The sequence below is a fragment of the Ambystoma mexicanum genome, chromosome 7q, assembly GCF_040938575.1.
Source record: "Ambystoma mexicanum isolate Mex_15411 chromosome 7q, UKY_AmexF1_1, whole genome shotgun sequence".
In the NCBI taxonomy this organism is placed as follows: domain Eukaryota; kingdom Metazoa; phylum Chordata; class Amphibia; order Caudata; family Ambystomatidae; genus Ambystoma; species Ambystoma mexicanum.
In genome coordinates this window covers 684,946,521-684,964,887 of record NC_090941.1, presented here as the reverse complement: position 1 = coordinate 684,964,887, position 18,367 = coordinate 684,946,521, and the positions used below count along the sequence as shown (strand labels likewise).

General features: G+C 45.8%; 1 protein-coding gene across 4 annotated transcripts in view; it reads right to left on the bottom strand.

The window, feature by feature from the left end:
• The window catches only part of SPATA13 (spermatogenesis associated 13), a 183,053-nt gene that overhangs the window by 131,119 nt on the left and 33,567 nt on the right, over positions 1-18,367 (bottom strand). The window lies entirely within an intron of this gene.

The window sequence follows — 18,367 nt, the reverse complement described above, 5'->3', positions numbered from 1 at the left end:
CTCTCTCCTTGCCCCTATGAGGTAAATTGCTTATTGACATGGGCAGTGCAGCTCTGAGAAGGCTGGCTCTTTCTGCGAGTCTGGTCTGCCATGTTGGATATTGACTTCCAGCAACCACTCGGAATGCAGCATTCTGATATTATTGTATGCCATGCCAGTATACAGTATGCAGTATGAGCAGGAGAAGCAGTCAAACAGGTTGCTGGTCTCTTGGGCTGAATGCACTGGTAGAAGCCTGGGTTCTGAGCAAGCTGTTGACTGCTTTGGAACGCTCTGCCTGCTCTCTGCCTTTCCGCCCAAAAATGGGCCCAACAGAAAAAGAAAATATAAATGTGCATTTATGTTCCCTTCGTGGGCCTCTATGAAAATGGAGGGGAGTGTCTTTTTTTTTAGCTCCCTTTGCCACTTCGAGGGCGGCCATCTTGCTTGGATAACTGTTTGATGAAGAAATGCTGTGCAGTCCCCACACAAACCATATTTCACAAAAAATTGCAAAAATGCTGTGAGTGGTGAGCTGTACTGGGTGGTGCTGTTCTCCTGCCTATGTTAAACTAGCAATTTGGGCAGCAGGCCACTAGTACCAAGGACAACCCACCATTCAAGGCTTTCTGCTTAACTAGAAGAGAATAGTTTAGATAACGCTAACATATTCTAATTTTGAGTCCTTTCACACAAAACGTATGTTGGGATGGTACTAACACCGCTGTGCAGCGCACTGAATCTGTACAGATTCACGCCAGCGCATGTCACCTGTGCAAAGTGAAAGGATGCAGATGGCTTCCGAGCTGTGGGAGGGCGAGAATCTAATTCAGCTTAAGGTCTGAATATCAATTACATTGATGTGCAACCAAATGAACTGAATCTTCCCTCGACAAGTCTGGGCTTTTTTAACAGAGCGGTTTCTAGAAACAGATGGTGATGGGACACGAACAAACGGATTATAAATGTGAACACATGCATCACTGGGAAAAAAAAATATCCGCTATGCTTCCCTGCAGAAATGCCTTTTTCATAGCCTTTGGCAGTGCTGGATTACACTGTTAAATTGTTTTTGGGGTGTATGTGTGTAGCTAGAAAATATCAAATGCTGCTGAATATACAATGTGTGTTTATATTGTACACTAGGGAACTGCGTAAACAAATGTGATGCTGGAGTCATTATTATGTCAAATTGCCAAAAGACCTGTGCTTTTGTGCTCTATAGCTAATCCCCCTTGAAATCCGTTGTTGCCGGGCACCAAATTATGGGACTGAAAACTTCTTCAGGTCGTTGGCGACTGCCCTAATCCTAGGTGTATGGACTTGGACTCCAAGGTTTCGGCTTCAAAGCTTTAGGCACTTATAAGGAACTAGGGCATGATATGCACACTCTGCAGAGGTCTGTGGCTGGAGCCCGCGGGGGCGCATGTGATTACAGATACTTTAGGCCTTAGCTACATTTCACATTCTACATAATACTCTAAATATGATCCTAGACTGCATCAGAAGTCTGCAACTCTTTATTTGTGCCAGTTTGTTGGGGTTTGTTGTTTGTTAGGTTAAGATAGAGCCCTACTGAGTATTTGGGGCTTTTCCACACGCTTCTTAGGGAGTCCTAATTATGGGTCATAGTCCAATAGTCTAGCTGCGCCACAACCTAGGTTCTCAGAAGTCCCACACAATGGTTGATTGGTAACAATGGGAGGACCTCCATGAGCATAGCCACTTGGAAGTTAGTGGGATTGGCCAATGAATTGAATTAGGAAGGTGAACGATAAGCCTGTGTCAAAGGTTATAGCCATATACGTTCCTTTTTGGGATGAACAAGAGACATTCCTATGGTTGTGGGCTTGCAAAGGCAATGTTCTCCTCATTTCTGTCATCCAGATTAAGGGCCTGTTTCACCTCCATTCAGACAAAGTTGGCCACCATCTAGTAGTAGATGTGTCTAGGCAGTTTGAGATGTTTGTTTTGTTCACAGAATCATCTTCCAGACAAACGTGAACCCTGGTATTCAATTTAAGAATGGAAATGGTGCAGCTGAATGACTTGTCCTAGTGAGCAAATATATACATTCAACAGCAGGGCTGACTGTTGTAAGAAACCTGAGGGTATCCTCACATCTGCTTCCCCGAGATCCTCTGGCCAGGTGGCCTGGGAAAGGCCATCACTTTTGGATCCCGACCCTGGTGGCTGACAAGTGAGGGAGGATCACCTAAGTGGAGGGTCCTTGGGAAATGGAAAGAGGGTACCTGATGGTGAGACATGGTATCCCCCCTTTCCTGACAGTAACCTACCCTCCTCTCCTTTACCCTTTATGGGCTATTATCAGTCTTATTCCCTTGACTCTTATGAAAACCACTTTAGTACTAAGAAGAAGAAGAGGCAACTAGGAGTAATGCAGTTTACCCACTGCAAAACCCACTTTGATACCGTCATGAAGAAGAGCAGATCAGAGGCCTCTAGCTATCAGAGTCAGGAAGGTCTCTTTAATAGGTACAGGCAAGGTCAGACAATTGAGGGTGATTCAAATCACCTGCAGCCCATTGATAATCACAAAGTGTATAAAAGGTGGGAGCAGAACAGAAGGGCGAGGCAAGGGCAGGAGCAGGACTGTAAGCAGCAGGAAACCCGTAAGGAGAGGCAGCCGTGGTGGTCTAGAATGAGACAAGACACCAGCAAGAGACCCGGAGGACTCACGGGACCCAGAGGAGCTGAGCGCTGCAGTTTATCCGAAGACGAGGTCTGCGTGCCAATGCCAGCGACGGAGGTGCTGGAGAAAGCAAGAGCGAGAAGCCATGCAGTGAGCAAGTGAGGCTCGCCTCTCCGTGAGGGAGGGCGGGGGGCAAGGTAATGGGAGTGTCGGAGATACACTCAGGTCTGGAGGCAGCTGACAAACTCCAGTGAGTAATGAACTGTAATGCAATACTGAAAAAACATGTTGAATGCCGAAGTGAATGGAAACCATGTATTGAATGAACTAACAGTGAATGAACATTTATTGAATACCGAACTAAACAGAAACAATACATTGAAAGTATTACGGCAACCTTTGAATAATGACCCCCATTTAAAAACCTGAATGATGAATGTCAGAAAGTGTCTAAAGCTTTGACTTTAAGATTGAATGTGGTGAACAAGGCTGGTGAGTCCATCCTGTAAATCTGTCTTGACTTTGGCTGACGTAGCCCCCCTATTGCGATCTGCTATTTTCTTGACAAAGGAACACCTTAAGAAACATTTCAACTTGGAAACCATTGAACATCAGCTGGGGGAAACCTATGGTTGCGTGACCTGTGATGGGTGGACCATGTGGTATTACAACTGTGCCTAGACCATTGAGGTTCCATGTGTCAAATTTGTTAACATCAATATTCAAGTTTCAAATGAGGCAATTGGCTTCTGGTTGCGTGATCTCTGATGGGTGGACCATGAGGTCCAACAACTGCGCCTATACATGAAGCCACAAAAGGGCTGACAAGTGGCGAGAGGTGTGAAGGTTTGTTGATACTAACCAAAGGAGGGGTCAAACGGACAGTAGGTTTTCTGAGAACCTGTGAAGCAACCATTGTGACAGTGGCTCGTGAGGAAGGGAACCCTGACATGTAAAGTCTGGAGAATCTTCATCTTGGGGGAAGGGAGTCCCAAGACAACAGCGTTTTATGAACATTTCTATTGCATTTGAACTTTGGGAAGGGAGAACCCTAAATCTTCATTTTTGTGAATTGTGATATTACGAGTCTACGAAAAGATAGTTTCAGAGTTGGCGCAGTCCTGGTTGGAAAGAGGCCATATTGGAAGTGTGTTAAACTTAATTGGAGAACTTTAACTTCATGCAAATCTGAATTTATATTCTTTGAACATTTTGGTTTTGGAACACTGATTTTGGTTGACAGCATTTCCCCACTAGTTTTGTTATAGTTGTGAGGACAGCATAGGGTTTTGACACAGATAGTTTTGCTTTTGGACTTCCTGACATAGACTTTCCTTACTTCAGCTAGGCAGGGAAATCCTGCTATAGTATAAGGTTAGTTAGGCGTTCTATCATCCTGAATCTTAATAACGTTGTTGAAACTATAGTTGCGTTGTCTGTGTCATCTCTCTTGTTGCCATGTCTGTCTCACACTGTGAGGACTACTGAGTAATTCTATTCGAAGCCACATGTTGAGAATTGTACTGACCACATTTTAATATGCAGACTATGGTTGTGTGTTTGAAAAATTAGATCAAGTCGAGTGACTAACCATATAGTCCCACCCATGTTCAGTGCTGCTAGTGGGATTTTGTGGTCTACCATGTCGGAGGATGCTGAAAGATCCAGGAGGCTCCGTGCAGTGTGATGACCTTCACCTAATGCTGTAAAATGATCCCCTCTGATGTATATGAGAGCAGTTTCTGTCTCGCTCATTGGTTCAGATTGTCAGTCAATAGGCTGGTTGTTGATTTCTATGCATTCCTGCCATTGTCTTGTTTCAGAATTGTACTTGTATTGGTTGGTTTCTTCAAGCGTGCAGTGACGCTTGCATGCGTGTGTCGTGCACAGATTCCTTAAGGGTGGATGCGTTCAGTATGTTTGTGATGGGCAAGGGTTGTATTGCGAGGAGTTATTGTAGTTGGAAAGCCATGCAAGTTTCCATTAGCAGCTTGTATGCATTATATTGTGCTGTTGATTCTTGCAACTTCCTCTGCCTTTAAGCATTTAAGCCTGGCTTTAAGGTTGGATATGAAAATTGTATGTTGGCATGAGGTACACAACCTGTGTAGGTGGGGCCAACTACTTCTTAGTCAAATCACAGTGCCAGCATATTGTCACACAGGTCTGTAGCTGGTTGATCTTCTTGGCTGTTCACCTAAATAATGCCCTGCAAGGAATGACATAACCTGGAGCTTTCTTTTTGCTTTGAATAGCTTGACTAGTCGAACGCAAACTACGTAATGGGACTACATTTACTCTAAGAAAACCGGTGGCATGCAAAAGCATGCAGGCAACATTACACATGTTACCCATTTGAAATTCCCATAAATTAGCATTTTTATCACATTTATAATTGATATTTTCCAACTAAGTGCCCTTTTTACCCTTCATACTTTTAAGACCAGGATTTTTGCCCTTATGTTTCTGCCACTACCTTTTGGAGTTCTAATGTGTCAATTAGTATAGTGTGCTTGATGGAGAAGTGGCACTGCCTTGGCTGCATGTGGAGGTTAGATTTGCTGCACACTGTATGCACTGAGAGCTCCCTGCCCGCCAGAGGTAGCCCAGGCTCGCTGGGTGATGCCCTATCCTAGGAGCTTCTTTACCTGATTGCTTATCCACTCACGTTCGGGATCCCTGATCAAGTTTTTCGGTGCCAGGGTTTTAAGGTGGCGAGATATTGTGAGGATTTGCCCTAGGAATTTAGGGATGCAACCTAGCGAAAGGTAGAAAAACGGAAGTATGTATGCTGATTACACATCCTGCGCTGACGCACTCGAGAGACGTGCATTAGGTCTCCAGAGTGTAGTAATACTATTCAATCTTCCCTTCTGGAGTCTCCCATATTTGTAGCCTGGTGGCAGGGGGTTCAACGAGTATAGAGTTTCTCGTGCCATCTCAACCAGTCGTTATCCAAGTAGCTCAAATAATTTCTATAGACGCAACATACCACCGCTGACTCCGCTTACAGTAGGTCGGCCTGTTCACATTTCCTGCCTCCAGGTGGTCCATTGAAGAGCTAACCAACTAATGACAGGGGAAATACTTTGGGGTTCAATTACATCATCTCTACACTGGCTGGGTAAAGATGCCTGTATCCCTTTAGGAACCGTCTACATCACCCGCAGCTACCTTCACAGCAAACTGCAACGCTACATTCCTTGACACTCCAGATGCTTTTGCAAAGCAGAAGTGAGAAACATGCACAAACCTTTTCATCTGTTAGTATTTACGCTTCCATATCAAATACAATTATAATTATTCCCAATTACAGCAAACCTAGATTCAGCTCTTGTTCTATGAAATCCTTGAAGGGGTTCTATGAAATGCTGCACAGTAAAACGCACATGTTGTTGCCATGGCTACATAATTCATGCATGATTCAGTTGGACTCCTCAATGCCCAGAAACACAACCTGGCAAGCGGAACTTTCCATTGTATATTTATGGAAACTTTGTATCGTCTCTGGCAAACACTGGAGAAAGCCATCAGGGCGGCCTTGCTGTATAGAGTAAATCGTTTGACATTCGGTTCCATGGAACCTTCTAAAGATGGTTTGCATACTATTGGTACACAATCAAGCATAAGATGCTTTGATTGAGAAAAAAACCTACCGCAATACAGAAGTTTGGGATTGAGAATGTTTCCCAACGCGGACTGAAGGGTCACACATGAGTCAGCCTGGGCAGCGCTAAGTATTTCCATCAGAGACACGTGACACAAATCTTCATTAAAAAATAATCATCTGGCCAGTTTTAAGAAACGGAAGCAAATGACTTACTTCAAACACAGATCAGTCAGAACCACTGCACACCATCTAATATTTCCAAGCTGACCGGGGCAGCGGCTTGATTTTCAGTCCCCCCTCCCCACAGATAGTGAGCAGAGCATTGAGTCAATAAAATGGCATTAGTCCAGTCCCCCCATCGGATGCCGGTGAGAATCGGCAGACCTGTATAGAAGATGCCCAGTCAAAATCCTGGGGCAGGGCTCGAACCCGCCTCTACTACTGCACTGGAGGCTGGAAGCGGGTGGGGCTATGGGCGGGGTGACGGGCAGCAAAAAGAGGCAGATTTAGGACTTCTCCACAATTCCCTGCCACCAGCCCCCTTCCAGCAAGTTCGAATGTGCACAGGATGCTCTATACGGTCAGAAGCAAGAGATGCCCTCCACCCATAAGTGCTTTACAGATTCCCCCAGAAATTCTGTTTGAGAAAATGTCACACTTGAGAGTGTGCACCCCTTCCAATCCAGCGATGGGACCAAACGTACACATTTAAATCCTATATCATGCGGGGCGCCCGTGGATGCACAGATGGACCATTAAGTGCAACGCAAAGCAGCTTCCACTCTGCACGCTGGAAGCGCAAATAACTCTACACACGAGTTGGTGGTGGCCACTACAACCTCTTGGAAGCACAAACAAGATCCAATTGTGTTACCACAAGCGTTGGCAATCAGTGGAGTAACTTTGCTGAAAATGTTGGGGGGGGGGCATGACAGCTTAAGAAAAAGTGCCCCAGCCAAATGAATGGGGACAAAATGGTGTTCCATGAAAGTTGGGGGGACAAACACCCCTGCCCCCCCCCCTAAAATTACGCCAATTCTGGCAATAGGCGCTCGTGTCACGACAGGCTTGCATGTTACCGCTACAGAGCTATATGCAATTAGTCCCAAAATACTCCAGATTAAGTGACCCTAGCACCACCCTCTGCTGTGCAATACAAACAAAAGTGAGTCACTGTTTCTTCTCTGCGAGTTCCCCATCTATAGCCATCGCCACTTCTCGTGGAGTTTCCTACCACGACAGCACTTTCCTCTGCAATACCAAGCATTGCAATCTTACGACAGCAAAGGGGGCGGAGTCACTTGTGCAATGCGCATATCTCGCTGGGTGGTGCCAGCACGTGTAGGGGAAACTCGCCTTTGCCAGAAAAGATATACATTATGCATGTGTATTTCTTTCTTACGTTGCAGTCCTTCGCTAGCTGTTTGGTGCATATTGTACATAACACTTTAGTAAACATTATGGCTAAAAACAACGCAGTATAGCCCCTTACCGAATACTGTACACGTTTAACCACTGGCACAGGCTTCAAGCTACTCAAAAACCCCTTTGTCAAACATTTTAGAGAGATTTGTTTGTTCAGATTTTATTCGTCCTCGAAGGATTGTAGTCCACAATTTTGAAGCACCTAGAAAGTCTCGTTTTGCTGCCTCGGGGCACCTTATAAGTTTCCCATCTGACCAGCTGGACAGCTCAGGGGTGAGCTCCCGCTACGGGCTAGCCTGTGCGTCACAAGTCTGACTCACAGGAAGACTGACTCAGCCCTTTACCCTTCTGTGGTCGACAAAATGAGAAACCTTTAGTGGGCAATGGGAACACCTCTTATCACAGTTCTTCGTGGTGGGTGGAGTCTGGCAAGACGGGCTGTGCCAATTGTCACTCCATTTAGCCTTTAGTGAACAGCAACAAAGAAAGGCACAGATAATGTGGGCGGCTCTCTTTCTCTCTCTTTCTCTTTCTCTTTTGTACTTCGATCAGCAATCAGTTTTGGGAGGATTAGCAACAAGTGACTGGAACCTTGAAAAATCCTCAAATGATGAAAACTGAAGATTGGCTCAATGTGTTAACCCTCCAGCAGACTACTATAAAAAACGTCACACACAACCTTCCCACCTTAAAGGGCTGTTGAAACCTACAACACAACCTTGCATGCTTATCTAGACTTGTACAATGACTACATGCATTCCTAGTTACTTACTATACCCTTAGGTTCTGCTCCCTTTATGCTTCATTCTCATGCTAACTTGATTGGACCAATTCAAAGTTATTATTACTGTTTGCTTGTATAGCACTCAACCCCACTGAGAGCATTGCATGTGAGAGCCAGAATGCTGCCATGTAGCTATTGGGCTAGACAAGTAGGTTTAAAAGAAGGTTTTGAAATGTTTTTGCATACAAGCGTCTTGAACGGACAACCATTTCCCAGCAGCAGACGTTAAATTGAATCTGGGAGGAGTGGGCAATGCTGGAGTAGAAGACTGGAAAATGTACAGAAGTTGATCAAAGAAGCCAGGCACTTGGAGAGAATGTAACAAAAGAATGTATAGACTAGAATGGCCACTTCAGATGTTATCCTGGCCTCCACAGGCAGCCAATGTAAGCAATGGGGATTTGGTGTAGCACAGGCTCATGATTGTGCTTTTGTCACTATTTTGTGCTGCCTCGAGACGATAGATCAAATCTTTAGGTGCTCACATATAGATGGCATTGGCTTAATGAAGCTCAGCGACGAGTATAGCCCTGGGAATTATGCCAAGGTGTTCTTTCACTAAATAAAAGACACAATAGTCTAAATAGCCTGATGTAGTGGCCAGAACCACCCCAAGAGTCTTCACTTTCTAGGCTATGTGGAGATATTGGGAGTCTAGGGTCATGGCAATGAGCGAGGATTCGTAGAATGTTCCTTTTTGAGGTGGATGGATATGAGCCAACTTAGCTTTTGTTACTGTTAAGACAGTTCTCAATTATCCATTGCTCAATCCTGCCTGACGTCTCAAGGTATGAGTGGTCATGACTAAAGTTCCCTTGCAACTGGGAGTCATTGGCGTAACAATGGAAGACCTCTTATTGAGACTGCAGTAAATCATGAAAAGGTTTTAGATGAACTTTAATAGAGGGTAATGGATGGATTCCTTTGGCATAGCGAATTTTCCTGAAAAACCTGAGTTGTGACGCTGTTATGAAAGCTTGGTCAGTTAAAAATGAATGAAACCATTAAATGGCTTCGTCGGACACCTTTGCCTTGAAACAAAGCCTTTGAAGGATTAAGTCATGGACAAGGGTGTTGAAGACAGTCAGCAAGTGAAACTGATGAGCAGAGAGTTTTTGTTTTCATCTATATTCCAAAAAATTAAGTCTCGGATGTCAATCAATGTGGTTTCTGTACAATGGCCCAATCGGAATCCGGATTGCTTTTCATCCATTCGGCCGAGGATCTTTATGCATCTGGAGTTACATGGTAAAGACTGTTTCCAGATATTTTACAAGAAAAGGGGTATTAGCAAAACATCAATGGGTATTGGGAGCATCAGAGTTCAGATCTTGCTTTTTACCAGAGGAGTAATCCAGGCCTTATAGAGGTTAATGGGCACAATGTCTTGCTCTAGCAATTCATTGATGAAGCAAGTAATAAATGGTAAAACTTGGGGGTGCAGCCTTTCACGATATCTGTAGGGTATGGACCTGATATGCCCTCTAAGGGCACAGGAGCACCAGACAATCCATCTTAATAGACTTGGAGGCTCATGAGGACTAAACCTAAAAAAAAGACCACTTTCAGGCTAAGTTTGTTTGAGCCAGAAAATCTGTCAGCCCTAATGCAACTGTGGCAGCGGGTCCTTTCTGATAGATTCTTGTCTTTCCATAGATTCTTGTCTTTTTCCACATGGGCAGTAAAGCAGCATGGGAATCCAGGCAGAACATGTTTTGATGCATGCGACTTTCTGCCTAGGAAGAGAGAGCATAGCTGCGAGCAGCGATTTAGCAAAAAACATGGTGGCCGCCATTACAACAGAGCCCCATGAACCCGGCCCGCGTTTGGAGCACAGAAAATACTGTGAGGGATTGGAGAATCCTTCAGATTCCCTGCATGGAGCTGGGTAATGTGTAGAGGGAATTTCCCGCTGTGGTTAACATTGCACAGATTTAATCTGAACCAAAAATGGTGCGAATGCTACAAAACCCGCAGAAATACTGCCTTTGCCGTTTTTCACGCATCTGCACCACTGCTACAGCTCCTGCTTCTAGCCTAGGAGAGCTTGGTTAGCTTGCACTTTGGGCTTCCCTTGCGAATTGGTACCACACAAATATACATAGGGCACATTAATGTTGAGTATTTGGGAATGTTAACTAAGAAGAATTTGGACACATTTAAACATAAAGGATCATAACTAATGGGCAAAAAGTTCAAGTTTGTCTCTCCTTGGAAGTTAGATTTGCGGTGCGTTGTGTACTCGCTCTTGGCTCCCCAGTACTACCTCCTTCCTACTGGGTGATGCCCAAAACACAGGAGCTGGTTTGAGCTCCTGCTCATCGAATCTCAATTTCGGACCCTGCTGCTATGGAATGACTTGGACTGGTCCCTGAGATTCAAACATGCTGGAATGGGGACAGAGCGGTATGTGCACCAGACAATACTTGAAGAGTAAGGCTTTCCCTCGACTGCAGTATAATCTCACGACCATTCGGGAACAGACCGAGACCCTCGCTGAAACACATGTACACGGCAAAATTACTTCTACTGGTTTGAATGCACAGAATTATACGTTTCAATGGGCCTCATTATGACATCCGTCGAGGTCTGCTTGCGGGTGCCTGTATGTCAGACCTGGCGGGCGGAAAGGCGCCCGCGAGCAGAATTCGTAGTTTGCCGGACCGGTACCAACAGTACCAGCAAGCTTACCGGTATCGATGTTACCGGACCGGCATACTTGTAATGGGCCCAATGAGTGTAACTGAAAGACACAAGGCCCATAGAGTCTAACTCGCTTTCAGTTGACCGAAAATGATCCGCGTTTCTAAACGTCACCAGTACAAAGGTTAAAAATGTATGCAACAGTATCCAATTGTGTTGCAAATGAGGAAGGCGGGGCATTGCCTCACTTCGTTTACACCACTTTGCCTAGGCAAGGAGGATTTCCCCATTCAAAGCAGTGCACCGGAAGGACAAGATGGTCACAAAAACAGACTGCGCACCTTCATAAAAACGTCACGAAGGAAAAATCACACTTACTAACCCTTGCCAAAACGCAACTGCTTCTAGTTCATAATGAACAATCGCCGACCACATGCTCACGGCGGACATGTTCAACTGAGGTAAATAAGGGCAGTGTCAGTACTAATGTGTGCCACCGCAGAGGAAGTTTCATTCTACCTGCTAATCCACTGCAATGGTTCCAGTCAACATGGTGTCTCTGAGCGCCTCCTCCTGGTGGCAAACGGAGACAGCTGCCTAAAACTGCCTGTTGTATCACCGACATCGGTAATGGCATGGTACTGAGATTGCATTCTCAGTCACATAAGGGAGAGCTATTGTTAACCAGTTAGATATGTCCACAGCCTGTAAATTAATGAAAAGCAGCCCAGAAGCACCTCGGTCTAGAACCGCTCGGTCACATCTCTCCCTGAGGGCCCTACACTGGTTCCTTGACAGAAAGCACTAACTTCAAAGTCTTTTGCTTCTTACACAATGCGATGAACAGAAGGGGGTCCATCTCCCTTTGACTGCTCATGACTACTTAGAATCCCTCCCAGGCACTAAGATCCCCCACGGAGCAGACCCCATCGCTACCTTTAGGGGAGAAAAGCTGGGCCTGCGATCCGTTGGCTCTGCCCTCTAGAGCAGCCTACCTCTTGGCATCAAAGCAAAAGAAACCGTCCCAGAGCCCCCTCTTCAAACGGAACTACCCTGATCCTGGGTGGCATTTCTCGGGCCGTGCCACTTCTAGCCCCTGCCACCTCTTTCTGCCGCGGTTTAATTGTTTCCTTTTTGCGGCACCTTGGTTGATGTACTTCCGTAGGGCATTTTCTGCTCCTCCTGGCGTTTATTGTTTACCTCTTGACGCACACATATATTGTCTTGTCCTTAGCTCTTCTTCCTCTTACCACAGGTCTAAATGCTCCAAGGACTGTGAAAGATCTTATGCATGCCCCTCCCTCCTGGGGAACACCACAAAACATTTAGCATATTGCGTCAAACTCTGTGTAAATCCCGAATAACCAAGTGTGCTGCTCATTTATGCTAGCTGAGGCAGTGCAGGTCAAAGTGGAGAGCCCACATGGGCTATCCTAACCCTCTTATGATTTTCAAATCACCTCCCCACCACGGCCCCCACATGGTGGATCTAGAGCAAAACATGTGCACGGCCTTCTTTTCCACAACACTTCTCTAAATTGGGAGGTTATTTCAAAGGCTGGGAGCTCGTGCAGAGAAGGCCCAGCCACCTGCACATTTGTTTTGGATTTTTGAAATGACAGCCAATGGAGCTGGCTCGGGTTCAGCATATTCTGATCCTTTCTTCGTCGCCGCCTCTGCAGTCTCGGTGATGGATCAGCTAATATTTGAGATGTCCTATGCATATGTCATCAGCAGAGTGCAAGTGGGCAAGAATGATTGCCATGGTTACTTGAACTTTATCTGGGAAGTTCGGGTATGAAATACTTCTGTTGAATTTTCAGGGTAGAGAAATCCCTTTTGACCAGAGCATGAACTTAAGGGGCCACTGTCAGGAATGAATCAATTAAATGGCCCAGAATTCCCACCAGTGGCCTGGTTGGAGGCGGGTGCCAAGCTCAGGAGATTGCACAAGATGTTTCAGGCCCTGTAACATTGTAGTCATTCTCTCCTGGCAGGAGAACAGGGGCCTGCTACCTCTTGCAAGTTTCTCTCTCGACTGCCTGCAAGACATATCCCCAAAAACGGACAAATACTCCCAACAAGGTATGATAAGAAGTAAAATGACCCCCACCAAAAATAAGAAACAAACATATAGGAACCTGCTGTCACCCGCACAGGTGCCCTGCTGTGTTCACATCAGTGGCTTCAGCAAAGAAGAGCTGTAATATATTTCGAGTGTCTGAATAGTAATTTACAGATAACACTGCTTAGTTTAATATGCATGAAATAGCAGGTGTTTAAAAAGTGCCATTGATTGTGAATTTTACTTTCAACAAAAGAATTAAGAGTCCAATGCTTTTGCTTCCTAATCATATCTGGGGCCCTGCTTATACATCTATAGAGTGGCTTGCTGCGTTTCCCTCGTGTATGCAGCCAGTCCCCCCAACTGTAACCAAATCCCTGTTGTGTATTGGGCATGTGTGCGCCTGGAAACATGGCTGCAGAATGCGAGGCACATTCTGGGTGTGGAATTGTCCCCATTGTGTTTTCTTAGCTATTTCACACCCAAAAGTGGAACATTCTTCTAAAAGTATATGCCAATAACGAGTGATGGATAAACTGTACAGGCATGTGGAATACATTAAAAACCCAATTATCTCAATGCATCAGCCCAAGAGCAGTGTGTACAATGTAAGAATCAAAAGATGAGAAAAGAAATTCTTTACCTAAGGTGATGCCAGATTTAACAGATAGGAAATGATATGTGCAGTAAACCTTGTAGGGTGCGGCATGCAGTAAAATGAATGCATTGCATTAAATTGGCATGAACATATTAAAACAGTTGGGGAAACCTTTGAAATCTAAAACTGGCATCTCACATACAGCAATGGTTTTGGTTGTAATCCTTACATCTAGCTTGTGAAGAATGGGGACTTCCTCTGTTGACCCGCAGCTCCCACCTCCTGTGCCTTGGCAGGATATGAGCAGCAGGGAACAGTCGCCATAGGCCATGTTGCTTGGCATGCCACAGTTGTTGAAACTGACAAAGGAGGCTGTGTTGGAGGGTAGCTCAACCGGTATCACTCCTTTTACTACGAAGCAAAAATGCTGAATGCGCATTTACTGTGCATTTGGCAGAAAAAAGAATCCTGAATCCCATAATACCAAACAACGGGAGCGATCCGTTTGTATGGTAAAATGGGTTAAGTGACTGAGGGGTTGCCCACGCATGCATTGGGTGGATGGTGGCAAAAAATAATGTTTGGGCAATAAAGGATTAAAAGGACCTTGCGACGGGAGTCCCTACCCACATTTGGGATAGCAAACTTCCGTCGCAGAGTTTGGGGGCGAGTTGCGACACCTGAGAGAAGCTGAGTAAGCAGACAGAAGGTAAGTATGGATAGAAGGATTGCGGGTATGAGGAATGCAGGAAAGTGTGAGCTATGTGATCACTGCGCGCCGCCGTTATCGGATTCAACATTTTCATCTTCAAAATTCTGGGGCGCACAGTGATCACACTGAACTTGATGGGAAAGGTACTCAGAAAGACATAACATCCTGGGCTGTGCCACACCTGGGAACAGAAGAGTGAAAAGGGGGTGGGCGCGAGCAGATTAGGATGTGGGTGGAGTTAATAGGATCACATTCGAAATGATTCTCTTCCTGCACTTGCCTTGACAGGCATGTTGCGTATGAAACGTTGCACAATCCGGCACCTAGAGACTGGCCAAATGGTATCCGAGAAGTTTACCAACCAAAATAACATAACATGTAGGCAAAGAAGCCCATCAAGATTTCCTACTTCTGAACCTTAGCGGGGTCACAGTTGCCATATATAGGCATTTCCCCAGAAAATGCTCGTCTCTTTAGCTGTCATTAAGTGGCATAGACCCCTGGAACCAAGTTAAATAGTGTAGTGAGCCATAGTGTATTCTTTGCCTGCGTCCCAGAACTGACAGATCTCGTCTTGGATCCTAATGTGATATATGCCGTAGAATGTATGTATTTATTGTGCATTTGTAAGGCGCTTATACATCAAGACATTGTGTTTCAAAGCACCCAGAGGGCAACGGGAAGGGAACATGGGAACGAAAGGCAATTATAATCTCAACAAAGAGAAAGAAAGAGGCGGTCCTATTCGGCCTTGTGCAACTAAACCTCACAATTCTTCCTAGTGCAATACATTGGCCAACCCTCACAATTCTTCCTAGTGCAATACATTGGCTAACCCTCACAATTCTTCCTAGTGCAATACATGGGCTAACCCTCGCAATTCTTCTAAATCCAATCCATTGCAAGTGCAGAATGTCCAACAGTCCGCTTGAAAAACAATATTGGAAAATTAAATAATACATTCTGGTTTCATATGTTGCTAGGTAGGTATTATTCTCCATCTCTTGCTTTCTATTCAATTTCCCACATGAGATTTCAGGTCAAAACTCAGAACTTTACTTTAGAAGACAGAATAAAAAAAATCTAATCTTTAAAGAATTACCAATAAGACATTTCCAACTAACATCATAAAATTCCTGAATTTCGGAAGTGTAGGATGGAGGGGGCAGTCTTATCTGTCATAGTAACTTCTTTCGGAGACCAGGTGCATGGCAGGGAAAGGCATGTTTCCTGGTGTCTTCCCTCTTGCAGTTCTTTGATTGCAGCTGGGCCATGGGTGTGGCTTCTGCTGGTGCAGTGCCTCCTGAGATGGTGACTTTCTAGGCCAAATAGAGGGGTGTTTTGGTTGTGACTACTTGCAGGTGATGTTAAACATGATGCCTGCTTGAAGCGGTAGCTAGTTCAGCACCTTGAGGACAGGGGTGATTTGGTTGAATTCTTTCAGTGTTGTGATGCTGTGTACCATGTTGAGCATACTCAGAAGGATGACTTTCAGAGGGGTCAAGGTGCCACCCGAGACTCCTGTGAGTAGGGTGTTGTTAATGCCCAGGTAGGTAATTGCCAGGGCTTGGACAACTGTTCTGAAAATCGGGGCAGGGATGAAAGGTTTGACTTTGTGGAGAAGTACAAGCTGGTACCCTTCTGCTTCGATCTTCTTGGTGAGGTGTGTGTTGAGTGACGTCACAGTCCGATAGCTTTAGCATGGGTGAGAGTTGAGGCATACATTTGTCCAGCTTCATCTCAGTTTGCCAATTCTGGACTTGCCCATGCTTGGTGGGTTTTCCCAGGAAATTTAATTCTGGATTTGTAAGCAGTGCTCCAAATAAAATTTGGAGGTGAGAGTATATGACTCCTTATTTTTTAAAGCTGGGAGTAAAGTGATTTGTAAATCCAATTTCCAATGACAGTATTTTATAAGCTAGTAAAAATATGATTGAATTAAAAACGGAAATGTTTTTGTAATAATTATTTCTTTGCACCTAGTTATTTGTGCGCATTTAAAGATACATGTTTACTTCTGCCGATCAGGCAATAAGAGTTTCTTCCTGTGGTACTACGTGCACTACTAGTCCAAACATTTCCACTGAACTGTGTGCGTGGAAGCAGGGGGACCGTGCTCTACACATCTATTTCCTATTTTTTTCTCTCCCTATTTTCTTTTTTGGGAGTATTTGCCATTTTTAGGGAGTAAACGTGGTTGATACACCCCTTATTTGTAGGGCAGTTTGTAAGGTTTAGCTTCAGACAGGTTCTTGACAACTCTCCCTTCCTCTGGTTCCTTGCCTCCCCCCTCTATCTCCTCCTTGGCTGCTTTAACTCTCCTCCTTCCTCTTCTGCCCCCCTCCCCACCCCCGCTGTGGCTCCTTCTACACCTCTGCAGGGCATACCCGATTTGTACCCCTCCCCGGAAGTCTTTCAAGGTTGGCAACCTTCTTCATATTGCCACTCTCAACTCACTCAGCTGTCAAACACTCCGCTGACATCTGCTGCCTCCTCGAAGAATTTGTCCTCGGTCTCACCGAGACATGGTTCATGATGACCCTCTCTGTGCCCAGATCCAACCGTTCTGGAGGAGGTGTAGCCTTGATCTTCCCGGAGTGGATTCCTGCCTCTGTCATTCCTATGCAGGTCTACTCCTCTTTCAAATGCCTTGTCTACAGGCTTCCTCTCTCTCCTGGCTACTCTCTTACCGTGGCTGCTATCTATCAGACATCTAGTCAGATCACCTCCTTCTTCTATGAGTGGGAGGACCTCTCCTTCTCCCTCCTGGCCTCGACCACTCAACTCCTCCTTCTTGGAGACTTCAACATCCACCTGGATACTCCTTGTCCCCCCTCTGGATTCTTCTGTGACCTCTGCGGCTCGCTCTCTCTTTCTATTCTCCCCTCTGGCCCGACTCACTCTGCAGGGCACACCCTGGATGTTCTGATCTCCTTAGACCTTCCCCTCTCTATCCCCCTGACCACTCCTCTCTCCTGGAGTATTCACTTTCTCCTTTCCTCCCATCTCTCCCTCTCTACCCCTCAGGCCAAGCCAACCCCAGCACTGCCACCTACTTTCTTGGTCACCCGACTCATGAAGCATGTGTCAGTGGAGGCTTTCACCACCACTTTCTGTCCCCCCTACTCCTCCTCCCTCCTCCTCCTCCTCCTCCTCTGGCTGACTCGTATCCTGACGCAGCCCTCTCCATGCTCCACTCTTCTATCTGATACTCTTGATGTTCTTGCCCCTGTCATGAGGATCCGCTCGAAGCCTAAAGCCAAGTGCAACTCCTGGTGCGACTCGTACCTTATCACCCTTAAACACAAGTGGCTAAGCGGAAATGGCTAGCTTCTTGTGCATCCTCTGACAAACTGGCATGCCACCTGCTTCAAAGGCAATACCGTCTCTATGTCCGCACTAAGAAGAGAGCCCACATCCAAGCCTGTGTCTCTGCAGCATCGAACAACTCGGCCAAACTCTTTTAAAATCTGCAAGGAGCTGGCCAATCCTGCTTAAGTCTCTACCTCTCCTGTCCCCTCCTAGGCCCTCTGCTCGGCCCAGGCTTCTCATTTCATCTGTAAAACCCAGGACATCATGTCCTCCTCCCTTCCTCTGCCCCTCCTCCCTCTACCCCCGGGCTCCCTGCGGCCACCTCTCCTCTCTCTTTCTCTGCCTTTCCTCTGTTCACCCCTAATGAGGTTTGTAGACAAGTCTGATCTATGAGTCTCGTCAAAACAGGTTCTTCCCTGTTCTTCCAAACCCATCAAGGACCACATTGACACCCTTGCTCCTGCCCTGGCTTACTTCTGCAACCGCTCCTTTGCCACTGGAGCCTTCCCTTTCCCCCCTGAAGCACTCTCTTGTGCACCCTCTTCTCAAGAAACCCTCAGCCGACCCCTCCTGCCTGGCTAACTAT